General features: G+C 40.2%; 1 protein-coding gene across 2 annotated transcripts in view; it reads left to right on the top strand.

Annotated features, from left to right (window-relative positions):
• Positions 1-2062: 2062 nt before the first annotated feature.
• gpr143 (G protein-coupled receptor 143) overlaps positions 2063-6000 on the top strand; it is a 52426-nt gene continuing 48488 nt past the window's right edge. Inside the window, exon 1 of one of the 2 annotated variants that reach the window (XM_060936730.1) lies at positions 2063-2127. The gene's annotated coding sequence lies outside the window, so the exon portion shown is untranslated. Of the gene's footprint in view, positions 2128-2329; positions 2389-6000 lie in introns of those variants that run through there. The other variant, XM_060936731.1, reaches the window with a different exon arrangement.

Raw genomic sequence — 6000 nt, 5'->3', positions numbered from 1 at the left:
TTTCCATACCAGGACTGCATTGAAGTGCGTGACTGGCAATTTGAGTCCATCATGCAAACGAGGTATTTTAGTGTAGTTGTGACAGATACAGGGCTGGATTAGTAAATCCTGGAAACATAAGAAACCCCCTTCCACATCACCCTACATGGTGAGCGATGCAGTGAGCCTGAACTGCAACCCAACACATGCAAACTATAAAATGGATGCGTCGCTTTATTACACGTCCATTATGTCTATTAGAATCTCTGTGATGCACAGAAGGCAATGTTACCAGAGTCACCCGCTTTCTTTCTTACTCTTAACCTCACAAGCTCCTCCACCAAACTCTCAAATAAGTTTAGTTCGTTTAAAAAAAAAAAAAAAACTCCTTATTAAAATGTTCTCAGGCATCCTTTTCCTTGTACATTTTTTTTTAAAGAGCAGTGTGTTTACAGTTATTCTTGTTTTTTTTTTTTAAAGCCAGTTATCCAGCGCCACGTAAAAACAGCTAGGACTGCTCATTGGTTATAAATTCATACACAGATCCATAGTTATTTTAGATTCTGTGACTTTACATTCCTTTTACTTGAGTTATGTGTATTGTGTTGTGTGACAGAACAATGGCCGAATCATTCACGTCAAATCTATGCTCACTGAGCGCCCCCTCGTGGACAAGTCAATTTTCAGCCATCTCTGGATAAATAACATCTCTGCTTTGAAATATCATTACATATTTTGGGATATGCTAACCTGTACATATTAAAAATGCTTTTTGATTTCTGCTTCATGCTGTATTTAAAATGTCAAACAGTTTAGCTCTACTGTTCCTGTACCATTTGGCTAGAATAATATTGCAGTTGAGTATCCTGAGTGATTTAAAGATAACTTCGGTCATTTAAACCAGGGGTTCTCAAGCTTTTCTGGTTTGAGGCCCACCTATTCATACTTTTAACAAGTCGGGGCCCATTAAAAAAAGATCCCCAATTATTTTGGCTTATCTATTCTATTAGAATCTAATAATCTATTGTAAAGTGGATTAATGGAATGCGACATCACTCCCTGTTAAAGATGGGAGCCCAGGAATTAAATAAATGCAATAAAAACAAACTGTTTTTAATTGTAGGTATTGTATTTAAAACTGTATGGATGTGCCAGAAGCCAACATAAAACCATGCATGCAGGGCATTCTCAGTCAAAAGGGATTAATGATCCAAAAGTGGAGTCTGCTCACTTAACACAAGAACTTATTGCCATGTTTGTGTACAGCAAACAAGCAAGTTATTAAAACCAAGAAGTACACTCAAAAGAAGTGAATCTAGAAACCACTCAATGGGATGGATCCTTACACGCTAACAAAGAAGGATTTTTCCTGTGAGTTGAAAAATTATCCTTCTGTTGAGTTCCCTGACTTCTTAAACTACCTGTTGCTGCAGACATCGTTCTACATGGACAAACAGATGAAAACCTGGAAGAGCATGGAGGAGTACAACTTTTTATATGGGGCTGGGTTAAAGATTTGGGGATCAGGACACTACAAGATAGACAGCAGTAGACGGATGTAAGTGCAGGAAGAGTGTTTATTAGCAGGCATGATATTTACAAAAGCAAAACACCAAAGCAGAGTATTTAAACAGTGTTATAAACATGGCTAGAAACAAACATAACCATGATGATGATGCTTCTCAAAGCCTCTGTGAAAACAGCTTCCGTATCTGTGCATGCTGATTGTGTTCAATATTGGGTTTTTCCTATAACGACTGGGTCCCTTATGCATGGCCGCTCGAGCTGCACCAGGCTCAAGGGCGCAAAGGTGTGACCATGGGCGTAGTTTTTGGTGTGGACGGTGTGGACATGTCCATACCACTTTTGAAATTACCTAAAAATGTCCCCACTGCTTTTTCCCACTTTTTCACAAATCGCACAAATACGCTTTACGCAACGCTCAAGTAGGCCTATTTTCACGAACAGCCTCCGAGTCATATCCCCAAAGAGTATTTTGGGAAACAGCGATTGATTGGTGCTTTCCCTCTTTGGTCCCGCCTATGTGTAGTCCTGGGATGTTTGTTTTACCATAGCGGAATAATTTGAAAGGAAACACGCAACGCATGAGTTGGAGACAGTTAACTGTGACAGGCTGTTCAGGAGGAGGTATGAAATCAATTACCAACGTTTCCTGCAGAGATCTAAGGCTTAAGTAGGCTATCTATGGCATTCTAGACCTTGAACTAATCTATTTTAGCAAAAAACAACTGTAACGTAGATGCTACGTTAAATGCCACACTGAAATGTGCTCGTGTTATTGCTGGTCATGTGGTCAACTTGCAATATAATGTTATTTCAGTAGGCAGATGGATTAGCATCATGGACACTGGGACAAAGAAAAGAGATATAAGGTCTTATTTCTTGAATGTAAGTACTAGGCTATCTAGACAGTTATGCTAAGCCTTGGCAACTTGATGGAGAAAATACTTCATATGATATAATAATTCATGTAAGCTTATTAGCTAGGTAGCCTACCTTATTTTCGAAATTTGCATAGCATTATGTGAATTCCAGATGATTTGACTCGTTTGTTTTGCTGTGCACAGACATCAGGCAAAAAAAGAAAGAGGGAAAGTACAGATCTGACAGGAAGAGAGCAAAGTAGTAGTAAACAGGTAAAATAGCCAACATGGCGCTGTAATTTGTCTACTGCTGTAGAACAGTCATCTTCCATCAATCATATCTTTCAAATTCACAATAAAGATGAAGACATGGCTACAAATGTAAGTTGCCTAGGCCTGTGTTGCAATATTAATTGCTTTTCATACAGGCATCAGATAGAGATGAGGCCAAACAGAGAGAGAGGTGGAGAAACTGTGAGCGTAGGACAGGTGGAGAGAGGAGAAAGAGGTGACCAGGTAAGGATTTCAACTGTGTGCTGTAATGTTATATAGGCTAATTTTGCAATGACAACATAGTGGCTGTTCATACACCAGGTATCAGACAGAATTGAAGGCACACAGATTGAGCACCTGAGCATAGGACAGGTGGAGAGAGGGGAAAGAAGTGACCAGGTAAGGATTTCAACTGTGTGCTATAATGTTATATAGGGTAATTTGGCAATGATTACATAGTGGCTGTTCATACTACAGGCATCAGACAGAGTTGAAGGCACACAGATTGAGCACCTGAGCATAGGACAGGTGGAGAGAGGGGAAAGAGGTGACCAGGGAAGGATTTCTACTGTGTGCTATAACGTGAGGGAACCTCAGGGAAACGAAGTCATGATGGACATTGGCACAAAGCCTAATCAACCTAACCCCAAATACATAGAGCCCCAAATTGTCTTGAATAGAGTGTTACATTTCCAGGCAAAATGGTATCAACTGTATCCTTTCCTTCATTACTGCCCATCTCTAAAGGCAGTGCTTTGCTTTGATTGTGTTAGAGCATATGTGATTAAAAAGAGCAATTTAGCCAAAAATGCTGACCCAGCATTTTCAACAAGAGGTTACAAAAACTGGAAAAATGCAATTATTAATTTTGAGAAACACAAGCAGAGTAAAGCTCACCATCATGCAGTCCATGTCAATGCCCAAGAAGCTACCCCTGTGGATGCCCATCTCTCTAGGGCTTGGGAGAAAAAACAGATAGATGCTAGGCACTGTCTTGAAAAGATTGCAGGTGCATTGCATTACTTTGCAAGGCAGGGTATTGCTATTCGAGGCCATGTGGCAAGCGAGGGAAATTTACCCCAGCTTTTAAAATTCTTAGCTAAGGATGACCATGTTCTTGCTAATTGGTTGTTGCAATCGCATGATTATACCAGTCCACAAATTCAAAATGAACTTCTGAGTTTATTTGGTAACACAATTGTCAGACAAATAGCAACATCATAGCAAAATCTCAGTCTGTTCTGCAGTACAGCATAATCATTGATGGCACCCAGGATATATCAGGGAAGGAACAGGAATCTATATGTTTCAGATTTGTAGACCATGACTTGGTTCCCCATGAAGATTTTGTGGGGCTGTATGAGGTATCGGCAACCAGAGGGGAAGACATTGCTAGGGTAGCTGAAGATGTCATTCAGTGTATGGATCTTCCTTTGTCTGGCTTGCGTGGACAGACCCATGACAGTGCTGCCAATATGGCAGGAAAATTCAATGGCACATAGGCTCTGGTAAAGAGACATCAACCACTGGCACTCTATGTGCACTGTGGTGCCCACTGCTCACATTTGATTGCACAGTCTGCTTGCAATGCATCAACCGTTGTCCGTGACTCTTTGTTTTGGATTAATGAGCTAGGGTGCCTGAGTAACCAGTCAGGAAAATTTAAGGCTATGTTTAAAGCAAATGCAGGCCGTGAACCAAATACTGCCTTAAAGCCACTGTGTCCAACCAGATGGACAGTGTGCTACAAAGCAGTTCAATCTGTTCTTAGGCAGTATGAAAATATGTTGGCAACTTTAGAGGACATGGCATCTTCCAATAAATCAGACATGGGCTCAAGAGCAAGTGGTCTGTTAGACATTTAGTAAGGGAAAGACTGTCCTGGGGCTCATGATGGGTTCAGAGGTTATTGGGGAACTGGAGAATCTAAACAAATCATTACAAAAAGAGACACAAACCATTGTGGGATGAGAGAAGCTGTGCAATATGTGAGGGAGTCTATACAATCCAAGAGAAATGAGGAGAGCTTCCATAATACGTTTCAGAATGCTGAGGCCATGGTCAACTCGCTCGACATTGAACCAATAGAAATGCCACATCAGAGAAAGCCTAGAAAGAGATGCAGTTGTGAAGCAGAGCAACATGTTGCTAAATCTGCTGAAGACTTCTTCAGGTCAAAGTTTTACAAAGTGTTAGACACTGTAGAGCAGCAGTTTGAAGACCACTTTAGTCAGGCTGACTTGGCTACTCTGTATAAATTGGAAATGGTCCTCCTTACAGGCCAGGTGTCTGATGTTGTGGAGCCATATCCTGAACTTGAGATGGATGTTTTAAGGGTCCAGCTGCAAATGTTTCTTTTAAAACACAAGGTGAAGTCCAGTGGTGATGCAGCCGGTATTCTCAGGGACATGCCCATTGAGGTGAGGGGGTTGTTTGACCAGGTAGAGGCCTTGGTTAGGCTCTTACTTGTTGTGCCAGTGTCCTCTACAGAGGCCGAGAGGAGCTTTAGCGCTTTGAGGAGACTGAAGACATGGTTGAGATCAACTATGTCTCAAGAGCGACTTAATCATGCAGCCGTCTGCCATGTCCATAAAAGCATGATGGACAAAATAAACCTCAATGTAATATGTAGGCAGTTTGTGTCAGTTTTTGAAAGAAGAGGACATGTTTTTGGTTCATTCACTTGAGCTTGTAGCTGTAGCTGGATGTAGTGTGAGGTGCCAGCAACATAATCTATGATTTTCACCAATGAGTAAAGCTCATTATGTGTTCATGAGTTACAGTTTGTTTTTGGTTCAGCCACACAAGTGGGTTTGTAATAGATGTGGCATATTGCCAAGTTTGAGATATTAACAAAGGAATTAGTATGTCTGTATGAATTGTTTGTATTTAACCATTCTGCAGTCTGACATGTCCATAAAAACACGATGGATAAAGTAAACCTCAAAGTAATAGGCAGTTTGTGTCAGTCTGTGAAAGAAGGCAGATTCTACCATAACAGAGGCCAGTTAAGTCCCATCTCCTTAAATTGCTGAATTGATTATTTTGATCATTCTATTAAGTTTTTCTAGTAGCATTTGGGGTCTTGGACATTCACAGTAAATTTTAGGACAGTAGTCCTGGTAACTAATTAATAAAAGCCTTACATGACAGACATGCTAAATGACAATAGAAACACATCGGTTTCTATCATCAAAATCTGACAGACAAACTAACGTCTACCATCATATTCTGACAGACACTCTAGATGACAATAGCAACAAAACTGTTTCTTACATTATTAATCTGACAAATTTAGTAATAATATTAAATACCTCATCACTAGAACCAAATAATAAAAAATATTGAAATAGAAAAGATAAAA

This window comes from Neoarius graeffei, chromosome 13, assembly GCF_027579695.1.
Source record: "Neoarius graeffei isolate fNeoGra1 chromosome 13, fNeoGra1.pri, whole genome shotgun sequence".
NCBI lineage: Eukaryota > Metazoa > Chordata > Actinopteri > Siluriformes > Ariidae > Neoarius > Neoarius graeffei.
This window is presented reverse-complemented; position numbering and strand designations above follow the sequence as displayed.